This window comes from Pleurodeles waltl, chromosome 10, assembly GCF_031143425.1.
Source record: "Pleurodeles waltl isolate 20211129_DDA chromosome 10, aPleWal1.hap1.20221129, whole genome shotgun sequence".
NCBI lineage: Eukaryota > Metazoa > Chordata > Amphibia > Caudata > Salamandridae > Pleurodeles > Pleurodeles waltl.
The window spans coordinates 130,889,432-130,904,286 of NC_090449.1; positions in this window are offsets into that span (position 1 = coordinate 130,889,432).

Genomic DNA, 14,855 nt, shown 5'->3' on the forward strand with positions numbered 1-14,855 from the left:
AGTGAGTAGTACAGGGATCCACCTGTGAGATGGAGGCACCGGAACCTGGCCTTCAAGAGGCCAAAGGTTTGCGCAATAATCTTCCTTGTTCACCCATGTGCCTCATTGTAACGTTCTTCTGCCCTTGTCCTGGCATTCCTCACTGGGGTCAGTAGCCATGAGAGGTTGGGGTAACCACAGTCACCTACAAACATCAAGGGACAACTGTTAGACACACACTAACCCTTAGGGACAACCCCATATGCAGACCCCAACATATACTGGGTGAGACCTTGAGCTCACCTATGAGCCACACCCGGTGCCTCTGGAGTTGAGCCATCACATATGGGACGCTGCTACTCCTCAAGATAAAGGCATCATGCACTGAGCCAGGATACTTGGCATTCACTTGGGAGGTGTACTGGTCAGCCAAAACACCATCTGCACATTCATAGAGGGATAGCTTTTTCTATTCCTGAACACCTGTTCATTTCTCCGGAGGAGACAGATGCTACATGTGTACCATCAATGGCACCAATGATGTTGGGGATATGTCCCAGGGCATAAACATCAGCTTTCACTGTGGCAAATCCTCCATCTGTGGGAATACGATGTAGCTGCGCATGTGTTTCAGCAGGGCAGACAACACTGTGGTCAACACGTTTGAGAACATTGGCTTAGAAATCCCTGATGCCATGGCCACTGTTGTTTGGAAGGAACCACTTGCCAGGAAATGGAGCACTGACAGGACCTGCACTAGAGGGGGGATACCTGTGGACAGGCGGACAGCTGACATCAGGTCTGGCTCCAATTGGGCAGACGGTTCTTGGATTGTGGCTTGATCAAGTCTGTAGGTTAGGATAATATGTCTGTCCTCCATTGTCACAAGGACCACAGGGGTCTCTACACAGGTGGATGTATCCATCTCATATTAATCTTCAGCACTCGAAGCCTAGGGAGGAAGACAGTGAGCAGAGGGTGATATTCACACATCTATTGCAATAATAATACATCTCTTCATTTACAGAGCCAGTATGTGAATCCGAGAGTCAGTTGATGTGCCAATTTCTGCTGTGACGCAGTTAGGTGCCATCGCCTGCCCCCCCTGAAATGGCAGATGCCTGACCTGTGAGGAGGGACAAGTGGAAATGAGGTAAGTCCTCTGGCGTTGTGCGCCGTTGCGGTAGGCGGTCGATGGCGGCTGTGCAACTTCGCATTGGTTATCATTGGGCCCTATGGGTTCCAGGAGCCAATGGCGATGTACGCCGGCGGTGACGGTACGCATCGCCGCGGACGTGAGCGCCATTTTCTATCTATTCACTCACTTGCTACCTGGTCTTCAACAGGAGAGGACCTACACTGCAAGTGCTGCTGTGACCTGTGTCTGGAAGCGACAACGGCTCTAGTGTCTGGGGAAAGGGCCCCTGCCTTCACTTCGGAGGAGTTGGAGAGACTAGTGGATGGAGTCCTACCCCAGTACACTTTACTCTATGGTCCTCCAGACAAACAGGTGAGTACACTGTGTGCATGATGCGTTGGCCATGAATGTATGGAGTGCTGTGTGTGTAAGCCCCATGTAGGGTGGGGTATGAGGGGTCCTGGGCAGAGTGCTGCATGTATGGTGGTCAAAGTATGTGTGTAAGGGGATGGGAGGGATATGCTGGGCCATGAGTATGACAGTCTGGACGGTATGACTAATCCCTTTTCTGCTGTATTTTTTCTGCAGGTCAGCACCCATCAGAAAAAGGGTATTTGGCGTGCCATCGCCAAGGAGGTGCTGACTATGGGTGTCTTTGACAGGCGGAGCACCCACTGCCGCAAACTGTGGAAGGACCTGCGCCGCTGGGCAAGGAAGATGGCAGAGGCCCAGGTGGGGCTGGCCTCCCACGGAGGAAGGGGTGCCCGTCGTACTCTGACCCCCCTGATGTTCCGCATCCTGGCGGTGGCCTATCCGTAGTTGGATGGGCGCTTGACAGCATCACAGTAGCCACAAGGGGGTGAGTACAAACCTTAGGCCAGGTTGAACATGGCAGGGTAGGTCCCTTTTTTGGCAGGCTCTGAAGCACTCCAACCCCAATGGTGTTAGTGGGCATCTACTACTGGGCAGGGTCCTGTGGGTTTCAGGTGTGCAGCTGATGCTGTTATGCCATGTCACCCAGGGGCTGGTGACTAGTATTGTAACTGGTAGTGCATGGCCTAGTGTATAGGGCAGCTCCCTGTGTGTTGTGTACGCCAACGGTAGTGGTGTTGCTGGCACTGACCAAGTGTTTCCTCTGTCTCTCCCCCCTCTTTTTGTTTTGTCACCCTGTCCTTGTGTGCATTAGCATCATCTGGCGGTGGAGCTGAGGCACCGGCGACGGAGGGAGCTGCATCCCACATGGGCCTGAAGGTGTAATCCACCGACGGTGAGGGCACCAGTGGGACGGAGGGTGAGGGGAGCACCACGACGGAGACAGGAGGGGACACTACAGAAAGCGACTCCTCCTCCCATGGAAGCTCCCTGGCGGTGTCGGACACCTCTGTGCCCACCCCAACAACAGGTACAGCTGCCTCTCCCCCTACCAGCACCACCCTCCCAGCAGCCCCTCAGTGTGTTTCCCGTGCCCGCTCATCCATGAGGGTGGGAATCTCCTTCGCCCCAGGCACCTCAGGCCCTGCCCCAGTCAGTCCTGCTGCCCAGAGGGAGGAGGCTATTGACCTCCTGAGATCCCTCACTGTTGGGCAGTCAACCATTCTGAATGCCATCCAGGGTGTTGAGAGGCATTTGCAACAAACAAATGCATACCTGGAGACATTCACTCTAGCATGGCGGCGCAACAGAGAGCATTTCAGGCTCTGGCCTCCACACTGATGGCAGCCATTGTCCCTGTCTCTAGCCTCCCACCTTCAACTTCCTCTACCCAGTCCCAATCCCCTCAACCCCAACCTATCCCAAGCACACCTTCTGACCAGCATTCACCCAAATCAACACACAAAAGTTGCTCAGGCAAACACAAGCACCACACTTCATCTCACAGGCACTCACACAGGCACCATCCCCATGCAGACACACCAACATCCACTGCCTCCACTGTGTCCCCCTCCTCCTCCACCTCCATCCCAGTAGCACCTCCACTCACACCTGCATGCACTACATTATCATCCACTACCTCCATCACCAGCACGCCCATCACTACACACCCCTCACTGGCAGTCACCACCCTCACATCTATGCACATGTCCCCTGTGTCCTCTTCCACTGTGTCTGTGAGCCCTCCTCCCAAAGTACACAAACGTAAGCATACACCCACCCAACAGCCATCCACCTCACAACAGCATCCAGCTCATGCACCTGCACCGAAGCACAGCAGACGGACACCTCCTACAACCACTCCCTCTCACTCCACTCCCAAACCTTCAACGTCTTTCTGCCCCAATGTCCCTAAGAAGCTTTCCTAGCCAACATCGACCTGTTCCCTACCCCTCCCCCCGTCCTTCCCCTCGGGCCAGGGTGGCCAAAACCCAGCCCAGCACCTCAGCCAAGTCCGCTGTGGTTCCTGCAGCTTTCATATTCTCAAAGGGGGCACCCGTCAGGCCAGCCAGTGTGCCACCAACCCCTGTCAAGGCAAAGAATATTCTGCCACCTGGCAAGGTGAAGAAGGGGACAGCATCCAGTAAGGGGAAGGAGCCACAACCACCCAGCAAGGCCACGTCAAAGACTCCAGCTGCCAGACCCAAGGTGACACCACCATCTGCCAAGGGCAGGAAGGGGCACAAAACAGCAGCCAAGGCACTTCAGCTGTCCAAGTCTGCAGGTAAAGGCCTGGTGGCTACCAGCACAACAGCCAGCCCCGTCACATGCACTGCGGCCAGCACTGGCACCTCCACCACGGCCAGCACCGCCACCTGCACCTCTGACAGTAGCACCACTGGCAGCAGCCCCAGTGGGCAGCCATCCGAGGCTGCAGGAGAAGGGCTGGAGCCTCCCCCCACCACTGGCAGTACCAGCACCACCACCAGCACAACCACCACTGTGCAGCCATAGCCAACGGCGGATGGACTGTAGCCCTGCCTCCATGGACTATCATGCATCTTGACCACTGCAGATCTCGTGGCTCTGACACCCAAGTGAGGGACTGTGACCTGGCACCCCCCAATTGCTGCATCACTGGGCACACAGCCCCCTCCAGAACCAGTGGAGAAATGCATCCACTCACCCTATCCTTGGCAGGATGAAGCACACTGGGCACAAAACACCAGCCCCCTCCAGAACCAGTGGAGAAAGGAATCCACTCACCCTATCCTTGGCAGGATGAAGCACACTGGGCACAAAGCCCCCTCCAGAACCAGTTGAAAAAGCCACCCACTTGAGAGACTGTGGCATTGCACTCCCCAAGACCAAGCAGTGGGCAACCCACCCACTTGAGAGACAGTGGCCTTGCACTCCCCAAGACCAAGCAGTGGGCAACCCAACCACTTGAGAGATTGTGGCTTTGCACTCCCCAGGACCAGGCAGTGGGCAACCCACCAACGTGAGAGACTGTGGCCTTGCGCTCCCGGGGACCAGGCAGTGGGCAACCCACCCACTTGAGAGACTGTGGCTTTGCACTCCCCAGAACCAAGCAGTGCGCAACCCACCCACTGGAGAGACTTGAGAGACTGTGGCTTTGCACTCCCCAGGACATTGCTGTGGGCATGGAGGCCCCTCCAGGAACAGTGGCGTAGTACCATCTTCCGTCTGAGGTCCCCCCCTTCCACGTCCCCCTGAGGTGCCAGTGTTCCCTCCTTTTTGAGGCAGGAGTCAAGTGTGGGCTTGGCCTATGTGTTTTGGCCCAGTGGGCCACGGACTATTTTTGTGTGGACATTGTCCCTCATTTTGTATATATATATATATATTGTACATACTGGTTATTTATTTATGAACATATTTCTCTTCAATCCTGATATTACACTAATTTGACTCAATTCCTTTTGTCCTTGCGTTGTTCCTGAGGGTTACGGGGTGTATATGTAAAGTTGTGCATGTGTTTGTGTGTATGGTGTTGGGGGTGAGTGTGTGGGTGGGGATGTTGCATGTTGCGTGTGTGTGCCACTCTCTCCCCCCACCTCTGTCTACTAGGTGCTGTACTCACCGTGGTCGTCGTCTCTGCCGTTGGTACTCTTGATGTAGGAGAAGATAGACCAGCATGGGCAGGACCTGCAGCTTGGGCTCCATGGCGTGATGGTTCTTCCTTGAGTGTTGAGAGGTGAGTGGTTTTCCTTCCAAGTACTGTTTCCGCTGTGCTTTTGATGGCGTTGGTACCGCCCCGGAAAAACTGGCAGTGTGTTGTAATGGGGTGGGTGGTACATTGTCTTCCGCCTGGCTGTTGGCGGTCACCGCTGCGGTGTTTGTTGCTGCCACCGTGGTGGTCGGAGTGTTAAAGTGGTTGTATGTGTTGGCGGTTTCCGCCCTGGTTGCGATTAAATTTGTTTTACTGCTGGCCTGTTGGCGGTATTACCGCCGCTTTAACACCGACCACCAGGGTTGTAATGAGGGCCAATGTCTGTTACAATATTTGACCCGTTTTGAATATGAATATCCCAAAAATTTTGTTATTCGTTGTTTGAAGGAATACGAATCTAGGATGCTGGAAAGAACAGGGGCCGGAGTTCAGCAACTCCTAATTTCTTATGTTAAACCTTTTAAGGCTGTAACAAATGTCACCTTTGCAAGATGGGTGAAAGGTGCTATGAAAGAGGCTGTTGTGGATATTTCAAAGTTCACAGCCCATTCTGTGAGGGGAGCCATGGCAAGTACGGTTTGTATGATGGTAGGAAGTTTGGCACATAATTTGAAGGCTGCTGATTGGTCCTCAGCAGAAATGTTTAGGAATTTTTATTTTAAATCTATGGATCATGTTTAAAAATGAGTTTTGAATGACTTTAAACATGCATAATGCTAGCCTCCTGTCTTGACATAAAATGGCGATTCTTAAATTTTTACTGCATAAAGAATCAGGATTTTATTAAAGACAAGGAGGCTAGCATTAGCCCACCCTCCCTTCCATAGAAGTGGTGGAAAAATGAATGTCATGAACTATAAGGTTATACTAATATTGTGTATGTAAAAAAAGGAAAGGATGCCAAACTTTACAATTGTGGTTTAATTTTGCAGAATCTTAAAAAAGGCTAATTTTGGTTTTAAGTGGATTTTTGATGAGAAGAAGAGTTCAAACAAAAGATGCACAAACTGAAGGACACAGTTTATATGGAACTGAACATTCTGGCCCTCATTTCAACATTGGCAGGCGGCAAGCGCCGCCCGCCAAGTTGAAACCACTGCGCGGCCGCCAATGCAGCCGCACTCCTGCGGTGTCTAGTTTGAGATCCCCGCTGGGCCGGTGGGCAGAAACCTAGTTTCTGCCCGCCGGCCCAGCGGGGATCTCGGCCGCAACATGGGAGCTGGCTCCAAATGGAGACGGCGGTGTTGCGGCTGTGCGACGGGTGCAGCTGCACCCGTCGCGCATTTCACTGTCTGCTATGCAGGCAGTGAAAAGCTCCATGGGGCCATGGCAGGGGGCCCCTGCACTGCCCATGCCAGTGGCATGACAGTGCAGGGGCCCCCAGGTGCCCCGTGACTCCCCTTTCCGCCAGCCTTTTCATGGTTGTTCATACCGTCATGAAAAGGCTGGCTGGAGGGGGACTCGTAATCCCCTGGGCATTACAACCGCCGGGACAAAAGTGGCGGGAAACCGCTGGTCCCGGCAGTGCGACGGCCCGAGTTTGTACCGCCAGCCTGTTGGCGGTACAAACAGCAAAACAGCCCTGGCGGTCTTTGACCACCAGGCTTGTAATGAGGGCCTCTGTTACCTATTATGATGTTGTTAGTGTTCTATTGGTTACTTTTAATGAGTTTGCTGCTCAAAAGAAGTAAATAAAAGTTAATGCATAATGCTAGCCTCCTTGTCTTTAATAAAATCCTGATTCTTTCTGAAATAAATTTACATACACGCCTCTTGTGAGAGGCTGATTTTCTACAAGATAGAATACAAGGATTTGGATTATTCTTCAAGATAGCATTTTATTCACTACAGTGGTTCACCTCCCAAAGGAGTGTCAAAAAGAACACAGTTTGGCCAAAGCAACTGTCCTTTCCCTCAGCCTTTGATGTCTTTTATTGCAAAAAAAAACACTTTACCACACTGTACATGTGTCACAATTTCCAGACGCCTGCAAGCAAACATTTCCTGTAGCACCTTTAAACCACAAGAACAGGATATTCAAACACAGAGATAACATTTCTAGAACATAGGGTGGTGTAACACTTCTACAAAGTTTCACATCTGCAACAAATGAAATTAAATAGGTGATGAAGGCGTACAATTTTGTTCGTAGCACAGAACAAATGGAAACTGAAAAGTTAGACAAAATGGAGCCCTCACTCCAAGTTAAAAAATAAATTTTTTCACAAACCGCCCTTTTTGCCGTGAGGTGAACATTTTGTACCATTCAAGTAATAGAAATGTCACCAATATGAGTAAACAAATAAAAATCAGTGCAGCAAATGTTACGATACCCCGTCTTTTCTTTGTCCATTACCTTTTTCTCCTCAGAGATATTGTCATACCGAGCCATTTTCCCTATCTACTCTAACAGGCAAAAGATATAATAATTCCCGTGTCCTTTACTTCCAAGCCTCACTGGCAAGCTTATGTACTGGTCCGGACGTTGGCGGACTTGACCACCAGCGTGGGGTGCAGTCCCTCCTGGGACAGTTTCTTCCTTTAAGTCTCTTTATAGTTCAACTGTACCCTGTTCCTCACATTGTATCTATATCTATATATCTCAGAATCAAAAGGATCGAGGGAGAAGAAGAATTGTCAGTGTGTTCTTCTGGTGTCTTGATTTCACCATTTAAAATCATTTCCCCATTCCCAAAAGGAACTTGGTACAGAATGTGCTCAGTCTCGGTATCCGGGCAATTGTTTGATACCCACTGGTCATAAGGTAAAGGCAAAAGGCACTTTTTTACCTGTGATGCATGAATCCAGTTCTTCTTCCCATCACGTTTCACAGCAGTCTGGGTGGTCAGGAGAACTTGCAGAGGCCCCTTCCACCTAGGTTCAAGGCTCCTTTTCTTCTGGAAATTCCTTACAAAGATCCAATCTCCTGGCTTGATGGAGTGTCCAGAGCCCTCAAGTCTCTTGGGCAGTGCCTCCTTGACCTGTTCATGGATAGAACCCAATTGTTCAGTTAACGACACAAGGTACATATTACCGCCAGCATATACCTTTTCTTGTTCACTGGTTCCATTTCTACATAATCCATTCACAGGACTTCGAATGGCAAGTCCGGTTGTGCAAAATTTCCTTTAGCGACAAGAGTGCCTTTTCCTACATTGTATGTCTGGCATATCATATGATACACCTTTGTACATAAGAATGTGCATATTTTGGTAGGTTCTTGTTATGCCATAATTGATCCAATGTATCCACTATTCCTTGAGTGCTAATGTGTGCAGGTACATGCGCTGAGGAAACTATGGCATTCACATAAGCTTTAGGTAACATCCACCTCCTTTTCTTTGTCTTGTCTACCCAACATCCTTCACTATCTAAGGTGGTACAAATCTCAGCATGTTCCTCCGGAGTAGCTGCGTCCTGAATATCCTTTACATAATCTATTGCCTGGTTCATCATGCCAACTTCTGGTAACCATCTAACTGTCCTTGTCACATACATGATACTGTACTCAGTTTGTGCAGTATTTTTCGCTGTCCTGTCTGCAAATGCATTTCCTTCTCCTACATCATTCTCAATTTTCTTGTGAGCTGAACATTTTATCACAGCCAATTTCTTAGGTAACGTTAAAGCATTTAACACCCTCACAATGAGTTCACCATGACGTATTTGTGTTCCATGAGAAGTCATAAACCCCCTCTTCTTTCACAATCTGCCAAAAGAATGTACTACGCCAAAAGCATAATATCTGTCAGTGTACACATTAACCTTTAATCTATCACTCAATTCACCAGCTTGCATTAAGGCTATCAATTCTGCGGCCTGCGCAGAGTTGTAAAGTATCTTCATGTAGTAACAGCATAGGCTGCAATTGTGGTCCCATCAGATAATTTGGAGCAGGAACCATCAACATACAATTCGCCATCCCACTCTTCCAATGGCCTGTCCGTGAAGTCCACTCTACCTTTGGTCTCTTGTTCTGTTCTGATAATACAGTCATGTATTTCTTCTGGTTACATTTCATTAAGTAAAAGTAACATAGTTGCCGAGTTCAAAACATTACATCTCAATATTGAGATATGCAGAGAAAACAAAGTGAGTTCATAGCCTGTCAACCTAGCAGGTGTCAAATGTTGTGTCTGTGTTTTATTCATTAGGATATCTGCAACATGGGGCCCCATCACTGTTAATGGATGTCCAAGTACATATACTTCACTCCGTTTTACTGCTGTCGCCACTATAGCTACAGTCCTGAGACAACGTGGCAATGGTCGTGCTACTGGGTATAAACTGAGTGAAAAATAAGCACATGGTCTGTTTTTATCTCCGTGTGATTGTGTCAATTATGCAAGACTGCAACCTTCTTTTTCATGTACAAATAGGGTAAATGGTTTCTGATAATCTGGGGTGGCTAACATAGGTGCATTACACAAAGCCTTTTTCAGTTCACTGAAGGCTCTTTCACATTCAACATTCCAAGTGTTTGGTACATGTACATCTTTGAGAGGGAGGGCAACCAAGGGAAATAGTTTGGTATCCATTGACTGCAATATGTGGTAATACTTATAAAACCTCAACAATCTTTCTGAGTTTGTGGGCATTGTAAATTGCAAATTATTGATATCCTTTATGAGTCTAGTCTTCTACCCCCCTTCAACAGGAAGAACCCTACATAGAACACCTCCTGTTGACAATATTGCAACTTGGATAGGGAGACCCTTTTTTATGTGTGGCTAAATGTGACAACGATTCTGATGTGGCCTGTTCACATTGTTCAAGTGCATCAGGTACAATGAGGAGTTCATCAACGTATTGTAAAAGAACATTGCCATCCGGTAATTTTAAAGTGTCCAATTGGCTTTTTAGAGCGCAATGGATATACTAAAGAAAACATTCTTTAAATCTTTTACTGATAAAAAGTTGGCAGTGGGTGAAATCATGTGAACAGTGTAGTGACATCTGGTGTACAACTGGGTATTGTGGTACTACTATCCTGTTAATAACTCGTAGGTCAATAACCAATCTATATTCTGTCTGTTGTCCAGTAGGACTTTTCTTGACGACGGGAAGTATGAGACTATTACAAGGACTACCATAACTCTCCTTCACATTACCCTTATCAAGGAGGTCCTGTACTAAGGAAAAAAGTCCTTCCTCAGCTTCAGGGAATAACGTGTATTGTGGTATGAGGGGTAAGGATGCGCCTTCTTTAACTCGTATCCTGACTTGTCCCATGTTTATGAAACCCAAATCTTTTTTTCCTGTAGCTCAAAGAGACAGATCTATATGTGACAATTGTTGGGGTAAATTAGATGCGAAAAGAACAAGGTAACTCTTTGAAATGGAAGTATTAACAATTGTCACAGATACTCCATCAGGGGAACAATAAATATGAGCATGCACTTTCTTTAACAAACCCAACCCTAACAAATTTTCGTCACAGGCTTCAGTGAAAATCAATGAATGGGGAAAACTGTGATGTCCAGTAGCAACATCCAAAGGCTTTGATATGGGGCTTTGTACGGCCATTCCAGCAAATCCAAGTGAAGTATTAATAGACCCAGGGAGGGGACCCCCAGGAAAATAGTTGTGGATGGCAGAGGTGCGGGTAACTCCAGTGTCTAACAAAAAGGCTGCTCTTCACCACACACCTGCATGTCTACATACGGTCCCCATTGATCTACTGGAATTGCCAATCTCCCTTCTCCGGCTCATGGGCATCCCTAGTCCATATTGTCTATTTGGTCATCTACCACATATGATCTGTCCATGTGTGTTGTATTAAAGTAACTAGAGTGCATCTGTTGTTGAGAATGTGCAGCAAAATCTTGTCTAGATCGTTCACCTCTTCCTCCCTGTTTTCTCCTATTTCCCATTCCTTTCTGCATTCCCTGGCCAGAATTTTGTTGTTCTGGACAAGTGTCTGTCCAATGCCCTTTTTGTTTACGATATGCACAGGTATTATATTCTATGACTCTCATACCCTGTTGCGCAGTAGTATTTGTTTGTCCTCTGCCTTCCCACCGTCCACATCCTCTTCCCCTCTCCATCTGTCCTGTACCTTGGGCCTGATTAGGGAAGCCAATGGCATTAACACTTTCGTTTTCAAATCCTTTTTTTTCTTATCACAAACCTTTTTCTTGTTTTTGAACAAATTTTCATACTATGTGGCCATAACTAGGAATTCTGACGGGCTCCTGGTTGGCCATGTATTTTAAGTATTTTAAATAATCACCTTTTGCATGTTATTAATGAATTTATCTGCAAACATTTGTTGGCCAGTCTGCTCCTCGACTGCCTTTATACTGTCAATAGGGGCCATGTTAAACATTTCCCCTTGATCCATTTAGACATCAAGTCCAAAAGACAATGTTGCTGAAAATCATTATACTTTTGAAATTCATATAAAATGATGGCTGAATTTGTATATGGAACATTCGTCATTCACCTGTTTACAGTGACCGGCAAGGCCACTCCATTTGTTTGAGGTCTTCTTATTCTTTCTCCTTCAGAGAGGAGACCATCTCGCAAACTAATGCGAGAAAACCTCACCATGGGGTCCTTCCAAACACTACATGGAGTGGTGTCTGAAGTGTGTCCCACAGAGGAAGACTTGTGTCCCTTCTTGTATTTCTTATATTTAACATTGTTACTAATGTATGGTGACTGTTGTGGAGCATAAGAAATAGTTCCTTGTTGCATGTTGTAATAAATCAGTGGAGTCACCATTATACTTTGAGTACTATTCAATTGAGGTCTTCCTCCCATTGTAGTGTTTAGTATTGCAGCATTTTGTGTAGTTTGTGTTGGGAGGAATATTTATAGTCTGGGCTGGATTAAATATTTGAGGGGCCAAGAACCGGATGGCCAACACTGGGGACATTAGGGACAGGAACAGTAACATAAGAAAAGGGATTAGGGATATTAATGTTAACATTTTTCACTGGAGCATTGGGCTAGGCGGGAACATAAGGCAGAATACTGTCAAAATATTCTCCAACAATTCATCCTATGTAGTCCCTTGTCATATGTCATTTTCTGACCGATACATTTTATTTGTAGTCATTCTAAATTCCCTGTCTCCCTCTTCTAACGTCACTATATTCTTTCAGTTTCCAGACTGACTGCCTTTTTTTTTTTTTTTTTTAATTTTTCATATTTCTGGCCTCTCTCATGGCCCTTTGTCTAGCCTCTTTTTCCCAGGTCTAATAACTGTCCAACATTGTCTGTCTAACAATTTTCTTAAATAATGTCTGTTGTCAAAAATGTAATTTGTCATCGTCAAAGAATCCATTATATGGCCACTGTCTGTCCCCCCCTTTCTTCGTATATTTGTGCCAAATTGGGCCCCAGAGGGTCTGGACTACCCTTGGCTGGCATGGGTATAGACTCGTCCAGACGAGGGGTCCGAAAACAACAACAACACTTAGAAATGCATTTCTTGAACTTACTCATGGTGGTCCTAATTGCAGAGTTCACCTCTGAAAAGGTCACAAACAAGTACCAAGATCAAATACCAAGATGAATATGACGTCAATACCAGGATACAAGTTTATAAGTTTACAAGTTACAAGTGAACAGTCTCACCAAATATGTCACGTCCGGATCCTCGTATTTTTGAGGTCAAATGTCTCCTTGGCCTCCTACTGGGTCTCAGTGGGAGAAATTCTTTACAGGGGATGGAAGTTGGGGACATCAGATGGCAGCTGCAGGAAACTTGTCTTTTAGCAGGGGCCCCCACAATCTGTGGTCTCCGGTCTCCTTCCTCTGTCACAGCCTTTTAGTCTGTCCAATTTATCTCCATGAGTCCCCATTCGGGCCACCAAGTTTATGAAATAAATTTACAAGTCTCTTCTTGTAAGAGGCTGATTTTCTACACAATAGAATACAAGGATTCGGATTATGCTTCAAGATAGCATTTTATTCACTGCAGTGGGTCACCTCCCAAAGGAGTGTCAAAAAGGACACAGTTTGGCCAAAGCAACTGACCTTTCCCTCAGCTTTTGATGTCTTTTATTGCAAAACAAACCCCACTTTACCACACTATACATGTGTCACAATTTCCAGACGCCTTCAAGCAAACATTTCCTGTAGCACCTTTAAACCACAAGAACACAAAGTTCAAACACAGAGATAACATTTCTAGAACATAGGGCAGTTTAACGCATCTACAAAGTTTCACATCTGCAACAAATGAAATTAAACAGGTGATGAAGGCATACAGTTTTGTTCGTAGCACAGAACAAATGGAAACTGAAATGTTAGACAAAATGGAGCCCTCACGCCAAGTTAAGAAATCCATTTTTCACATCTTTATGCCGTAAACCTGTAAGAATCACCATTCTCAAAAGATATCTCTCCTTGCATTTAATGTTTTTATTGCTTCCAAGCCATGGCTGAGTGAACTGATTCATCTGCCACAGTGATCTTTGTGTAAATTGACTTCTCTGGATGGAATACTATTGTGCGGCTCCGCCTTTTATCCTGATATGACTGATTACATGAGGAACAGGTATGCTGGATAATGGCCGTATCGTCACAAACTTGTCCCTGGGAACACCTGCAATAGTCTTCTGAGACATACAATTAAAATTCTCTTACGCCTTATCTCCATTTAAAATACCTGCATATTGCAGACAATCAATGTAGAATGCTTTCTCACAGTCTGGTGCGTGTAGTGCTTTCATGACTAGGGGAACCAGATGAGCCCAGTTCATTAAGTGTGAAAGACCGAAGTCCTGGCTTTTTCTTTACAAACATTTTTCAGATGTGTTATTTAAACTGGATAAACTAAAAGAAAAGAGGACAACCCCATAAAGCTATATTTTATTCAACTAAAACCCAGGACTGGCCGCCACCTCCTGGATGACATGGAGTCACCTTGTAAGCTCATTCATGACCTCTGTGACCAGGCCACCTGGGCCCAGTGACAGAAACATTTTGGTACAAGACACTCCAAATTAAGCAGGTGATGAAGTCCACATTGCTATGTAAACAGCAAATAAAAGTGAAATAAGAACATGTCAACAGTGGAAGGATACGCCTTAGTTAATCAAACAAGGGTAAAGCCAGGAAAAAGACAAACACTGAAAAGGGAGAAAAGCCTAGTAAAGGATTTATATAGTGTGCAGTAGCTACAAAGTAGCAGACCCCTGCACAAAACGGTGTGGTGAATACAAAATCAATGACTGTAACTTCTGAGGTTAATTAAATGGGAGAAGGGGATTCGAGCAAGTTGAAACAAGTAAACATTTGTGTGGTGATATTTCAGTGTGAATAGGAGTGATTTTAATTTGCTTGTGAAAAGGAGAAGGAAGGGGGCTTGTGTGGCAACTGTGCTGGTATTTAGAATGTTGTCTCTTGACATTCTGTGTTGGTGATGATTTGACAGGGAATTTCATTCTCAGTCACTTGAGTTAAGACTGGCATGTTAGTTTGTCTGGCTGAGGTGCTCTTGAATAAAGAGCTTTCTTCTCTTACCTTCCGTGACCGGATTCTTCACAACTTGGAGTGTCTGGAGTAGAATCTTGCTCCAGATTCTCTAGGATAACAACTGCCTGCATCTCATAATAGTGGGTTTCAGCAAGTGATGCTTTTTGTGAGCAACAGCACTAAGCATGTTGGAGCATGAATGCCCATAATGGGAATGCGCCTTCGCAGCCATGGATATAGTAGCAG